The 15,911-nt window shown below is 41.1% G+C and overlaps 1 non-coding gene across 1 annotated transcript; it reads right to left on the bottom strand.

The window, feature by feature from the left end:
- Window positions 1–587: 587 nt before the first annotated feature.
- LOC141635518 (small nucleolar RNA R71) lies at window positions 588–693 on the bottom strand. The gene has a single exon (XR_012540200.1). It is a non-coding gene; the product is annotated as a small nucleolar RNA R71 (small nucleolar RNA).
- Window positions 694–15,911: the final 15,218 nt, after the last annotated feature.

The raw sequence follows: 15,911 nt of genomic DNA, 5'->3' as shown, positions 1-15,911 counted from the left end.
AAAAAATAAAAAGGAGACGGTTCAGATAAACACCCGTCCTGCTTTTAACCACCAAACAAGACGGTTTGACTTAGAGTTAACCGTCCTCTTAGGCAACGAGGACGGGTGAATTTAGGACGGTTGGATTAACAGTTAAGGACGGTTTTGAACCGTCCTCCTTGAGAATAATTGTAGTAGTGATAATCTCATTTCTGCCAAAGAACCAGTAAAAATGCCGAACATTGCAAGTCACTCGGAGCCTAAAGCATCCTCTATTCCTAAAGGTTTCAACGTCCAAACTGAGGACGGTAATACATTTGATATCCGTCCGTCTTACATAAATTTGGTGGAGAGAAATCTGTTCCGGGGTGTGGCGGGTGAAGATCCAAGGAAGCACATGGAGGTCTTTACTGATTACTGCTCTACTATTCCCGCTACAAAGGGAGTAACACAAGATAAGATAAAGGAAGTGCTTTTTCCTTTTTCTCTAACTGACTCAGCCCGTGAGTAGCTGAATGATCTTGACCGGACAGCTGCTGGTATCACCAACTGGGAGACTCTCGCACTTGCCTTCTACAAAAGATACTTCCCTCCTCAACGCACTAATCAGCTGAGAGGAAAGATTACTAGTTTCAAGCAGGCACCTGATGAGACTTTCTATGAAGCTTGGTGTCGATTCAAGAAGTTGGTGAGGTCTCTTCCTCACCATGGTTTTGATCAATGGTTTTTGTGAAACCAGTTCTACAATGGGTTGTACGATGACCATAGAGATATACTTGACGCCTCATCCAACGGAAGATTCCAAAAGAACATTGATGATGATAAGGGATGGGGTATTATTGAGGAGATGGCGACCCATTGTGCTGAATATGGGAACCCACGGGATGGTATTCGAACGGTCCATTCGGTTGATAAGGCAGTCGTGGCTCAGCTGGAAGCCATGAATGCTCAGTTTGATAGATTAGAGCTGCAATCTGCTGGAGATCAACAAACGGTTCGTTTGTTGTTTAGACAGAAAACTGTCATTTGTGAGAGGTGTGGAAGCGATGACGGTCATACTGCTATTGACTGTCTCACTGAGAAAGAACAAGTCCTTGCTTTTCAGCAATATAGGCAAGGAGGAGGTTCTTATTACAACAATCAAGGGGCAGTCCATCCCAATTTGAGGTGGACAAGTCAAAATGTTCTTAATCCCACTCCTCCACCGCAGCAGCAGCAGCCATATGTCCCTCCTCATAAAGCTCAACAAGGCTTCCAAAAGCCTCCTTCCTTTCCTCCACCGAATCAAGGCACATCATCTTCAAGTGGGGTAAGTGAGTTAGCTGAGTTAAAGACAATGCTCCAGTCGTTGACAAAGCAATCGCAGCTAAGTGACCAACAGAAAGAAGCATCCATCAAGTCACTTGAAACTCAAGTTGCTCAGTTAGCCGCGAACCAGTCCACGAGGAAACAGGATCATTTACCGTCTCAATTTGAGAAGAATCCACACGAGGCGGTAAATTTGATTAATTTGAGAAGTGGTCGTTCATATGAAGGACCAAAATTGTCAACTTTAGATGACATATCAGACCCAAGGAAGGCCGTTAATGCTGATAAACAGTCAATTATTGCTGAAAAGATGCCAAGTACAAAGGAAATACTTGGTCGACTGATTTCAGGGGCTCGATCGAGAAGAATTGATGAAGAAAGTACTCGATCGAAAGGTAATTCTACTCGATCGAGTGAACGGGATAATCAGGGGATCGATCGAGAGGTCTAAACCACTCGATCGAGTGAAAAGTTTGAAGAATCTGTTCGATCCAGTGGAAATTTGCCTCGATCGAACACTGCTGTTATTGAGGAACTCAATCGAGAGCCTGCTATTGCTCGATCGAGTGACATTTCACCTGGAAGGACTCGATCGAGAGGCAAAAAGTCTCGATCGAGTGATAAAGAGCTTGAACCTGCTGAGACGTTAGAAGAGAGACACAAAGGGCTCGAGATTCCTATTACTGTGCCCTTCCCGAGGCGATTACAGAGCACTAAAGCCAATCAACAGTTCGGTAAATTTGCCGAGCTCCTGAAAAGCCTACAGGTTACTGTTCCATTCACCGAGTTGCTGACACAGGTATCCTCTTATTTAAAGTTTATGAAAGAAATTTTATCACGTAAGAGGCATATCAACGATCATGAGACGGTAGCTTTGACCGAGGTAGGGACCGCCCTAGTTCAAAATAGGCTTCCACCTAAAAAGTCAGACCCGGGTAGTTTCTTGATTCCATGTCACATAGGTACCCATTTGATTGATAACGCGCTATGTGATATTGGCGCTAGCGTGAGCGTCTTACCTTTGTCTCTCTCAAGGAGACTTGGTTTGACTAAATTTAATTGCATAAACATGATTGTACAGATGGTCGACCGTAGTATATCACGGCCGTTAGGTGTCATAGAGGACATACCTGTTAAAATCGGGAGATTCTTTATTCCTGTTGACTTCGTAGTGCTTTACATACCCGAGGATACTCACACCCCTATTATTTTAGGGAGACCATTCTTATTCACCGCTCGTGCAGTGATAGATGTCAGGGGTAAGACACTCACGTTTCAGGTAGGAGATGAGGAATTGATCTTCCATCAATCTAAGTCTCATAGCGCTCCCATGCAAGCTCAACCTTGCAATGCCCTATCTTCTACTGACTCCCATATTGACACTCCAGCTGAAAATGTGGAATTTTGTGCTGCAATTGTAACCCCTCGCCTCAGGTTGAGAGCGAAAAGGAGGAACATTCGGCTGTTTTCCTTGATACATGTACAGATGGATTGGATACAGAAGTTTTCAAAGGTCATGGTACAATTAAAATCAATCAAAACAGGGATGACAACGTCAAAGCTGATGAAAAAGATAAAGGGGCGAGGAAAGTTCGTGCATACGTGGATGTTAACTATTCTCTCCCTACTGGTTCAAATTCAAGCTCATGGAGAACGAAGAGGACGGTCAAGGATGCTGAAGGGACATCCTCCGGTCAGAAGCCCTCCCTTGGGCTACTGAATTGTTTTGGGAATTGAGCGGGGAATGCCACGTTGTAACAAATTGTAAAAATTAATTTTGAATTTCCGTTGAATTTCTTTTTTTGCATTTTTGGGACTGTTAGAATTTAGACTATTTTTAGCGTAGTTAGAAAGACTATAGACTGTTACTTTGTGATTTGGTATGTTCGGGATATGTTTGCGAGTGTTTTTATGCAGGTTTGGGGAGATAATACGCATTTTTGATAAGTTACACGAAGAAAAGCACTCGATCGAGTACTTTTTGTACTCGATCGAGAGGAATTCACAGGAAAAGGTTCGATCGAGAAGTTTACAAATACTCGATCGAAATGACAAAAAAGAGGAGTTCTCGATCGAGTAGATTTTTACTCGCTCGAGTGAAATGCAGGTAAGATTGCTCGATCGAGTGATTTAAAACCACTCGATCGAGTGAAATTGCAAATTACACGCAGGAAGTACTCTTTAACTTCTATTTTTTCTTAATCATATTTCATTATTTGCAATTCTTATTCATTGTTCACCTCTTTTTGCGATAAATTCTCCCAAATCCTCTCTAATTTTTTGCCCAATACAAAATCCGTCACCCACAATTTGTTCCGTGCTATTAATTCGACATTTTCCCTTTGAATTTAATTGTTTTCGTGGTCAATTACGGGTATTAGGGTTTGCGATTTTCGACCGAAAATTCGCCATTTTGCATCATTTTAGTCAATTTTTCTTGCATAACTTGTGGGTTTATTGATCAAGTAAGTTTTCCCTCTACTGTATTGTTGTTTAATTGATTTATTTCGAATAAATGAAGCAATAGGGTTTAGGGTTTATACTCAAGTCGAAAATTTCGACTGTCATTGGGGGTTTTCTGTTTAATTGCTTCAATTGATTATTATTTCCCCTTGCTTACTTGATTAGGATGGACTGTAGTTCTGTGCCTTCGTCAAGTTCGACTGTAGTTCTGTCCTCTGCTGAGACGGTGGTCCTTGCTGCCACTACCGTCACCACTACTGTGTTGCTTGTTACTACTGCTGGTACTATTGTTACTGCTGCTAGCTCCGCTCCTACTTCCGTTTCAACTTCTGTTCTTGCTAGCTCTCACTACTAAAAATCCAGGCAACTACAACGCCCCTTTAATAACGATTATTCACGAAAATCACAATAGACGTTGCAGAATGTATGGCGCGAATTTTACTAAAATTAATTACAACGGGTATGGTTATAACAACCGTTGTTATAAGTTTTAACAACGAGTAACACATGCACAACCGTTGTTAATAATTTGGCGCAAAATTGACGTAAAGTTAGTGAAAAGTAATCACAACGGTTACTTTTGAAACCCGTTGTTAAAACTTATTTGACAACGGTTGTTGTTTTACAACCGTTGTTAAAACTTATTTGACAACGGTGGTTGTTTTACAACCGTTGTTAAAACTTATTTGACAACGGTTGTTATTTAATAACCGTTGTCAATACCTTCCATACTATAAACCACACAAACACAAATCTGCTACAGCCACAAAACACAAACCTTAATACACAAACACAAACACAGCAGACAAACACAAACACAAACACAAAACACACACTTTCTCATCGTCTCTTTCTCTCTTTCTCATCGTCTCTTTCGCTCTTTCTCATCGTCGCTTTATCTTCTCGCCGTCACTGTTGATTTCATCGTCTCTTACTTTCTCTAATTATCAGGTAAATCTCGCCGTCACTGTTGGTTTCATCGTCTTTCATCGTCATTATTTTCTTTTTCTAATTATTTCATTTTCATGTGTATGTGTTTTTATCGACCATTATGTTATTTCTTTAAGTATTATTCGCTTAATTAGCTAGTAAAACAAATTAAATAAACTAAAACAAAGAATAAGCAAGATGATAGAGAGGAATGCATGATAAACATAATTAATATATATATATATATATATATATATATATATATATACATAAATTAAAAAAAAAAAATTACATTAATAAAAATGCAATTCTTATATTTTCATAGAGAGTCTTATTCTCCTCTATGATATCCGTCCTCTCCTCCTTGGCTATTTGGAGGTTCCGTTCAGCAGTTGCTATATCATCATATAGCTACAACTGTTGCTGCTCTGTCAAGCCATCTTTTTTGGCGTCCTTCAGTATGGATCGAGCATCCGCAAGGTAGCTCCTGAAACTTTCCTCAATGTGGAGCAATCGGCGGATGAAACTGTTGTTGTTCTCGATCATAGTAAAAGTCTTAAGGATGATATCATTCATTTTGTTGATGGAGTTTGGAGTTTGTTTGAAAGATTAAGTAGGGTTTATTTGGAGTTTGTTTTAGCAGTTAGGGTTTGGAGATGTATAATGAGATAATGGAATGTTAGTTGAGATAATGCATGTATTTATACTAAGCAATGTGTGGTTTGAGTTATTTTTTAATTAATATATATGTTAGGAAGTTGTGCCATAATCATCATCATATCTCTCTCTGCTGCTTCAAATCTTATTACTAACCCTTCTCATTCCATATTGTCCGTTCATATGCACAGGGATGGCAGTAATAATGCATGCATCAGAATTATAACGGGCCGTAATTATGCATGCATCTAGTAATATTTAATTTAATTTTTTTTATTTTTTAAAAACAAACAACAACGGTTCTTTATAAACAACCTGTTGTCTTTAGTTATAACAATGGTTTTGTATATTACAACCCGTTGTTATAACTTTCCCCCCAAAATTGAGTCACATTTTCCACAACGGGTTTTTATACTTAAAACCGTTGTTAATAGTTTTAACAACGGGTTCCTTAAGAAAACCAACCGTTTTTAAAACCTTTTACAACGGACGCTTTAACAACGTCCACTTTTTTATATAACAACGGTTTTTAACCGTTGTTATAGCCTGTATCCGTAGTAGTGTCTGCTGCTAGCTCCACTTCTATTTCTGCTGCTTCTTCTGTTGCAGCCACAGCTAGCACCTCAGGTACGGTGACCACCCCTGCTGCGTGGTCACCAGCTATCACAGCTGCCTACCGGGCGGCCTTATTACCTCGCTTCGTCAGAGGACGGGCTTCTACTTCAGGTATTAGAGGCCAGGGTCGTGCACGAGCTACTCCTACTGCTGGCCGCTCTGCTGGGCCGCGTCACCATCCGAGTGGACGACTCACTCGACTCGCACCCCGACTATCCCGATGTAATTTTTGTAAATTCTATTCATCGCACTCGATTCTTTGCTTTAGCTAGCTGTGATTTTCTGTCTACAAAGTTTTTTTGCCGTCAGTCACTCGATAGACTTGGTATTTACGAGCCAGTTTGTGAGATTTTGAGGGGTACGGGGATTTCCTGCCTAGTGACCATGAGTGCCTTGACCTTCAAGGAGCCGACCCTCAAGTTTTTCAGCTCCTTTACCTTCTCTTCTGGGGCACACGACACTGATCGCACTTTTGCTTTCATGTCTTTCCGTTTATTTAACCGGACTTTTTCCTGGACTTTAGAGGAGTTTGGTACTAGGCTAGGACTTTATTTTACGGGTCCTAGTGCTGCCCCTAGGAAGGTCATCCGCATGTTGTGGAGGACCTTGGCACATACTACCTACGAGGAGCGAAAGCTCGCTCAGGTCCACATTCCCCATACCCGATACTTCCTGCGTCTGATGAGTAGTACTATTTTTGGCCGTAAAGAACCAAACAATGTGAATAACATTGAGCTTTCTATTCTAGGCGGGTACCTGAACATTGACAATGAGGGACCCTTTGTCCTCAACATTGCTTACCTGACCGCCCAGTACTTTCACAGTGTGGGGCACCATCGTCTGCGGTGGCATAGCCACTTTTCTTGCCCGTTCTCTCTTCCCCGTCTTCCCTCGTGACTTACCGTACCTAGATACAGGTAGGTACCTTGGCATTCGTGCTATGTTGTCCATATTTTGGATTGCTTCCGACCTCCAGACTTGGAAGATTTTTGGTTCCTTGTCTGAGACCCTTCCTTGCACCACCATACCTTGTCTCGTTCCCCTGCCCACTGTTAGGGGCAGGATACCTCCACCATTGCCCATGTACCACCTACCACTGCGAACACCTCTTTCTATGTCCGATTCTAGGAAGCGGAGGAGACCTGAGACCGGAGAGGGATCCACACCTGCTACGGGTGGCAAGACTTCCACGACCATTCCTACCCCGATCCCTACTCCTACTTCTACGCCCAACCAGACACAGCCGATTTACCCGGCTAATTTTGTACCTCCTCCACCTTTTGAGGCATCCACGGTCATGGACCAAGGACGCCGTGACAGTTTGTTGCTTGAGCTTGTAGAGAGGCAGGCTCGTATGGAGAGGTACATAGGTCTTACTTTGTTCCCCATATACGAGTATCACATGAGGCTACATCGTCCCGTCCCTGAGGGCTGGCCACACCCGTCCTTCTACCGGTACCCAGCCGAGGGGTACCCAGAGCTAGCCAGTGACGAGGAGGAGGGCACAGCTGAGGAAGAGGCGCGTACTCAATCTGAGGAGGCGAGGAGAGAGCAGCAGGTGGACCCGGACTACACAGTGGAGGACGTGGAGGACGAGGAGGCTGACGAGTAGCTACTGGTCTACTCACTTCCCCAGTTTTCCGGCTGGTTTGGGGAAGTTCGTGTTTTGTATGTACATTTTTGCTCTTTTATTTCTTTTGTGTCCTTTTTATTTATTGTTTTCCATTCATTTATTGGTTGTATTTTCCCGTTCCCCCGTATATATCTGCTGGTGTATGCTGGAGGACAACGAGGGCGTTGTCCGTTTTGGTTTGAGGAGGGTAATGCATCCTTTGAGTCTGCATTTGCATTTGTTTTGCATTCATGTTTGCATTTGCATTTATTTTGCATTCACGTTTCTATTTTCAGCTTGCATTGTTTTCATTTATTTCAAAAAAAATCATAAAAACCAAAAGAATTAAAAAATTAATAAAATTAATAAAGTATTCACGTTTATTTTTGCATATAGGTTGAGTCGGAACGGTTGATTTCCGTGATGATATTGCACTTTAACTTGTTATTTTACTTGAGCCTTGCACTTTCATTGACGGTCATTAGCTAAGTCTTACGCATAATCTACGAGTTTTTGTTCAAATTTAGCTGACCGTGTAGACTTGACCTGAAAAATTGGCAACCTACTTTACAATTTCTGAGATTTAGAGCCTTATAACTGGTGACATTCATGACCAGTTTACATAGGAATTGAGAGTAGTACTCCTTGCATAGCATGTTCATCATTTTTGCACATTTATGACATTCGATTTCTTGTCAATTGTATACATTCAGGTTTGTGGTCGGTGTGACATGCAGGGAGGTGCTTGCAAATTTTCCTTTCTTACATTTTTCACCCATTTAGCTCCACTTAAGCCAAATTTAACCTTTTTGACCCATTCGCTACATCCTAAACTAAGCCTGCCCAGTCAAGCTAGTCTAGTATATCTTTTGTGGTATGTCGATTTTTGTTGCGAGTTTAGCTCGATTGTATTGTTTGGAGTTGGTGGAAAATAGGAAAGGAAGGATGAGAAAAAAGAAATTGAAAAAAAAAAGAAGGAAAACGTGTGAAAGAAGAAAAAGAAAAAAAAAAGAAAAAAAAAGATGAAACCACACGTGAGGCAGAGAAGAAAAAGAAAGAAAACTTAGAAAAATTGATTTGGTTTGTTTGTTTAATTAAGACCGTATTAAAAAAGGGAAGTTTGTGAGGGTCTTCTCCTTGTTCTTATTCATATATTTTTGAGGAGATAGTGTATTTGGTTAGTGAGCTGTGTGCCAAATGAAGGGCACTTGTGTTTATTTTCAGTCAGTGAGATTCGGACGGTCTTATATGGTCATATTTAGGAACTAGCTTGACGCTTTTACCTCCACATTTCCATAATTTATTTTTTTCATTTCTCACCTGAATCTCACTATTCCCATACTATTTGTAAGCCCTCGGCTGTGACGGACATTGTTGGTTGGAATGTGTGCATAGTACTTGAATCGTCTTTCATTTTTGTTGCATGCATGCTATGTAGGTCGCACTTTAGGTGAGTGACTGTGTCTCTTTCTCTCTTATACATATATAATTCACCCTTTGATTCATGAGAGAAGAGTGACCACGTGAGAGTCCGATTTTGTTGGTCTTGCAAGGTCGATAGGTCAGCTTTATTTCTGGACATCTTATAATTCAGTTGCGTATTGACTGCTGTGGCTATGACTGTTGATTTCTGTTGTATTAAATTGGTTCAAGTAGAAAAGTTATAGCTAGCTCTGAGTTTTCATTTCCGTTCCATTAGTTTGCATTTAGTTTGCTCGAGGACGAGTAAAGGTTCGGTTTGGAGATATTTGATACGTGCATTTTATATAGCCTTTTTAGTCTTATTTTGCACGTATTTCTATGCAATTTATACTGTTTTGTATTGCAATATGCCCCGAATTGGCTACTTTGGTTTGTTTTGTCTGTTTTGTAGAAATGAACCTGAAAGTGGTGAAACCTACTCTGTTCGTCCTGTTTTGCATGCATTTTGGGGAGACGGGAATGTTAGAGTGGGATTACTGCATTGGGATGCGTGAAGGATGGTCAATGAAGCAGTCAACGACGAGTTTGAAGCTGACTTGGAGGAAGAACACTCGATCGAATGGTTTATTTGGTCGATCGAGTGGTTTAAAGTGCTGAAGAGGTCGATCGAGTGCTTTGCTGTGCTCGATCGAAATGCTGATTTCTGGGTTTCCTCGATCGAGTGGAAATATTGCTCGATCGAGAGGATTATCTCTTGAGGTCCTCGGTCGAGTGGTTTTACACTGCTCGATCGAGAGGTTTTGAGTTTTCACGGGCTTAATTAACCCGTGTTGCCTTATTTCGTTGATGGACTTAGGTTTTCCTATTTAAGCATTCATAATTAGGTTATTAATTACGTTTTACTCATCTTAGAACGCCGCTTTACTCTCTTAATCTCTCTTAACACTTTCTACTGTAACCTTACTCTTGGATTTCTTTGCTTGGATTTTGGTTGTTCTTTACGCCGGATCTCTTGTGATTGTAATCCTTCTTCTCCTTATTAATCTTAATCTCGTTATTTATTGCTTTAATTTCTCGTTTCTCTCATCATTAATTTCTGCCCTAATTTCGTTTATGCCATATTATTGTTATTTCATCATGCTTTCTATTAGTTCATTCATTATTGTTATTATTGACATCATTAGCAATATGAGTAGCTAAATCCTTTCATGTTGGGATTAGGGAATCCATGATAGGATTGTGACGATGTAGCAAATAGGCTAGATGGTTTACTTGTGAGAATATGTACCCATGGCAATTTAATTATAATACCGACTTAGTTGAGTGCACTCTTCTAAGTTACTTTTAATCTGGTTAAATTTACTTCTGGATCGGAATATTGGACTAAATATACCTCATATGAATAGTAGACTACCATGACGAGGACGGAAGTTAAGTTAGTGGAAATCTAGGATAGAAAGTGGACCGGAAAGACCTTTCCTGTATCCGTCTCACAGGAGATTATCTAGGTTATTTGCAGCTGAGTCGATAGACTACCATGGTGAACCGAAATCCTGACATGTTCTCTCTCATTTGATCACCTCTATTATATTTTCTATCTTTTATTGCTCTTTCTTTACTGATCTTTCCTTTAAGCCTTTATTAGTTTAGAAACCAAATTTAAACCCCCCCATTTAGTGACCTAAATAGATGGACCTTAATAGATATCTTGCCTCCCTGTGGAGATCGACCCGACTTTCCTAGCTATATTAGTTAGTGACCAGTTGGTTATTTTTGGTAGGTACACGACTAGCCTATCACTGACACAACGGTGTTCGTAATTCTAAAGCTAAGCCTGACTACTTAATATGTGCCTAAATCCGTAACATATAAACGAGACATGGCATGTAGAGATAAGAACTAGCCTGCTAACCATAGGTCATTTCAAAATATAGCCAAACCCGCCACCTGGGCAAATATGACCAAAAAGTTCAAACACGCCACCACGGCGGAAACCACAAAGAAAAATGTCTCAAAATACTTACAAATATGCGCCAACACAGGGCCAGACCACCAATCATGAAAATATTTAAATTATTTTTTAACTAGAGGCCAGGTCAATGACCTCCCTCTCAGATGCCTCTCCTGCATTCTCCTGCTGACTCTGATTTTCAGGAATAGGACCAGGTTGCACCTTCCCATCACCAGCAGCCTCCTGGACTTCAACAGCAGCAGCAGCCTCCTGAAAAGAGCCAGCCCCCTCGGCATCAGTCTGCTCCATCATGGTAGAAGAGTTCACCTCGCGAACCTCAGGCATCAACACGTTCAAATCAGGTTGAACAGGGTAGAGGGTCTCCAGCTGCCTCTCTTCCTCCTCTACTGACTGAAGGGTAGGAGGATCAGTCAGCGCAGCACGCATTCCACTAATCTTACCACGCCAGGTAGCATAAGCAACGATATTGGTGGCAAGGGTGATTAGCTCGTTGATCCTGTCATCAGTGCGCTTGAGAGCATCAGAGAAGGTATTGCACACTTTCTGGGTGCGTGACAGCTTATCAATCTCCTCCTTCAGCCTCTTCTTAGTACTAGACAGCTCAGCCTTCAGCACCGCTATACGTTCCCTCAGATCAAGGCATTGCTGCTGATGCGTGTCTAAAATATGATATTTCACACTTTATTCTACACGCATTTCAGAGCTCAAATGTGCAATATATGCCATTATTTCTCTATTTTCCACTACTTTCGTGTTTTTGTCTATTATTGCAGAAATATGAAGAATTGAGCGGAAATCGAGCCGAATCCGTCCCTAAGTAATTAACATTGCATTTGACATGAAGTATTGACTCGAGGGACGAGCTTGGTGCGCGTTTTAAGGCCTAAAGATAGCAAAAACACGGGTGCGTACGAGTTTAACATGCAAAGAAGCACTTCACGATATTGCAGCCTTCTTCAGATGGCAATATATCGAGTTCTAGAGCTGATAATCGAATGATTCTAATTGGAGGTGAAAGCTTATCCTCTTAGCTTTCCAAGGCCGTGTAGAACGCCTGATTTGACCAAGGAACGAAGAAATGGCAGCTGTTTTAAGATCGGTGCGCGCTGCAGAATTCGTCAGAATGCACTCTTGTCTGACAAAGAACCTTGGTCGATCGATCGATGCTTATGGTCGATCGACCAGAGCATGAGATCGAAGCTACTGTTCAGTATAGGTTGGTCGATCGACTGAGCAACATGGTCGATCGACCAAGTTCGGTGATCGATACGCGGATTGAACATAAAGATCGAGAAATACAAAGCCCAAAGCTATATTAGGTTTAGGGATTTAGTTACGTTAGTTTGCTATATAACGGAACCTGACTAAGAACTTTAATCATTCAGTTTTTCATGAGGTTCTTTTATCAGTTTAGTTTATCAAATAATTAGGGTTTGGGAAACTATTTCGCATCGGATTTTCGTTGTGCTTTCAATCATTCCGTTACAATTCTTCTGCGATCTTGGTATTCTTCTTATTCTAGTTTATTATTTTATTTGCATTCATAGATTTAGAATTGTTAGTTAGTTTCCCGAAACCATAGTTATCGTTTAATGCTAGCTTTTTATTCCGTTGTTTTAAGCATGAATTCTTCCGTCTACTTCGTTAATTTCATTGTTGTTATCATCGTTAGTATGAGTAGCTAATTTATTCGTGCTAGGATGTAGGGGAATTATAGTGTAGGCGGCAATATAATGAACACGGCCTGAATCGCGTGTCAGTCGATCGACTGACATACTTGGTCGATCGACTGACCACGTGAGGTTTTATTTTCGTTTTAATTGTTTTAATTCTTTATTCGACGAATCGAGTGCACACGACTAGTTGAATGTTTAGGATATGACTGACCCATTAGATCGAGAGATAGGGACAGTTGTTAGATCACCAATTAAAATGACTAAACTATGCTGAGATCGAAAGATAGGTAAAGTTTAGATTGTAAGTCACTTTTCAGGACGAGAGTCGTATTAGTGATATTAGGGACTTATAGCGAGGTCGAAAGATGCTATTTGTTAAGAGTGGACCGAGAGGACCTCTTTATTTCCCGCCTCATGTGTTTTGATTTAGACCCGTTTAGTAATGCTGCCGCCGAAACTATAACGAACCGATCATCCTTGCACCCCTTTTTATATTTGTCTTATTCACGTATTTAGTTTATTGTCTTTATTTGCTATTAGATGTAGACCAAATCAAATCAACCCCCACACTTGTTACCGTAGACTAAATTAGACAATTAGAAATTACATTCGCCTCCTTGTGGTTCGACCCTGTTACCACTAGCCTAGGTTAGTTTTAATAGGAAATTATAAATCTTATTTTTGGTACTCACAACGACGGGTATCAAATTTTGGCGCCGTTGCCGGGGAGGCAATTGTTCTAATTTTTGGTTGTCTTTATTTTAGTCTGTTTTTCGCCTCAAGGGAAGACTGAGTACCTTGAGGCAGTTCTTATCTTCTCCTTTAGTGTTGTTTATTTGCGGTAGATTTCGGGAGAGTCCACTCATGTTCCATTCTTGGGAGCGGTGGAGATTTGTGGGAGATGTGGCGCGAGGGGCATGCTTTCGTTATGTGCCGAGCAGATATGGACCAAGTCTATGCTTACTGGCATTATAAACAAGATCATTATGCGCCGCCACATCCGTGCTATCAGCAAGGCTTCCAAGAGCCTTCATATTCTTTTGCACCACCTCAGCAAGACCCTCTTCCTTCTGAAGAGAGTGCGGAATTGAAGTCTACGATGGAGATGCTTAAACTCCAAATGCAAGAAATGGCTGAACAGAGAGAAGCTTCTTTCAAAAGACTTGAGCTTCTCTTGGCTCAAGTAGTAGCGAGCAAAATAATGATATGTATGACTCGGAGGATGATGATTTGGAGGATGATGAAGCGTCAATTGAAGACTTCAATGTTGTGCCACATGAAGAATTCGATCAAACAGATTTGTGTGGTCGAACGATTGACATTGCAGAAGGAAGAGCGGTCGATCGACTGGAACCAGTGGTCGATCGACCAGTTATCGCTGGAGGAGGAAACTACTCGATCGAGTAGTGAAGCTGTTCGATTGATACCTGCAGCCTTGGGAATTGGTAAATCGTCACCAGCGCCTATTCCGGATGACGATGAGAAGGTAAATGAAGACCATTCCTATCCGATTAGAGGTAATTCTACTCCTTTAGTCGATTATGTATACCTTCTTACTCCTTCTGTTGAACCATTTGCTGCTGTAGGATTGACGCCTCCGTCCCAGTTTGGGAACAAATTGGAGGAACATCGCTTTGTTTCTCTTTCTACAGGTCTTGGCAAGTTCAAAGACCCCGGAGGTGAGTTGGGTGTTCCTAGCTTGAAGTCTGGCACTGCCCGGATATATGATCCAGGAGGAGGTCCTGATGAGGATATGCCGTCTAAGAAGAAGCTGTGCGCTGAGGTGAAAGATTGGGATCCGGATGCTGCGAGACGTTGTTGTTCTTCCGTCGTCTTGTTGTTGAGGCCGGGAGGAGATTTGACAGTTTCTGAAGCCATTGCGTTCAGTCAGAAGCCTAGTAGTGGGCCATACCGTGGCCGTTTTATTAGCTGATCACAAGTTTTATCAAAAACCTTCATTTTATTTGCTTTTAAACTCTTTTTTATTGCATTTGTGTGCGCGAGACTTCGCATTTAATTTTGTTGCTTAGGATTTTATATGCTTTAGACATTATTCTGGGTTTTGCGCAATTTTGGGCGCGTATTATTGTGCACTTGCAGGTTTTAAGACCTCATTAGCTCAAGTAATTGAGTAAATACGAAGAAATAAGGAGTACAACAGTATTTTCAGTCGATCGACTGGCTACATTGGTCGATCGACTGAGTTGCACTTTCCAGGAGCTACTGTTCCTGACACATCGGTCGATCGACTGCCGTTCTTAGTCGATCGACCAAGGACGCTGCTGTACCTATTCACGACCTCTCCCCTGCTGTGTTTGGTCGATATGCGGACTTAAGGGAGTTTTCTATTCCGCTTTATTTTCCGTCCAATTATTTATTTCTTCTAATTTTCTCATTTGTGCACAAATTTACCGCTTCAAAATTGTTTTCTCAGTCTTATGCGTGGTAATTTCTGTCTTTTAGGTACTTATTAGTAGCACTGCTGGCTACTGAAACCTCCTAGCTCACGCTGGTTTGGGGAGGTTTCCTTTGCTGCGCTTAAAGTCTTGTGAGTTCCTGATTTCCACTTCATGTCATTTTTATTTATTTCTCGCAAATTCCTATTTCTCTTTTCTTCATTATATGATTTTGCACAATGGGGACATTGTGCGATTTGGTTTGGGGAAGGGTTTTGCGTCGCATATCATTTGCTTGCATTCACGTTTAATTTTGTTTTGGATTGTTTTATTTCATTTCTCTTATATATACAAAATTCAAAAAAATTGAAAAATTTCAAAAAAATTCCATAAAATGCACGTTTATTTTAGCATATAGGTCGAGTCGGAACGGTAGTATTTCCATGATGACACTGCATTTGCATCTGTTTCGCCTGAGCCTTGCTTGATTAACATGTTGTTAGTAGAATCGTATATGCATACCCACGAGTTTTCGTTAAATTATTTGCTGAGCTTGAGACTTGACTTTGAAAATTGGCAAGCTACATCATATTTCTGAGTTTTAGAGCCTATAACTGGTGACATTAATGACCGGTTTATTTAGGAATGTGAGTAGTACTCCTTATGAGACATGTTTCCTTAATTTGCATGAATATGAATTTGATCTACTCAATACCTGTATGCATTCGGTCTGTGGTTTGTCGACACATGTGGTAGAGGTTTCCCTTTATTCATTTTGCCCATAACCTCCACACTGCCAAAAATATCCTTTTTGTCCCGATTACTACATCCTACACATAGCCTGCCTTTGTCAAGCTAGTAGCCTAGTTTTTGGGATTGTG

The sequence above is a fragment of the Silene latifolia genome, chromosome Y, assembly GCF_048544455.1.
Source record: "Silene latifolia isolate original U9 population chromosome Y, ASM4854445v1, whole genome shotgun sequence".
Taxonomy (NCBI): Eukaryota; Viridiplantae; Streptophyta; class Magnoliopsida; order Caryophyllales; family Caryophyllaceae; genus Silene; species Silene latifolia.
This window is presented reverse-complemented; position numbering and strand designations above follow the sequence as displayed.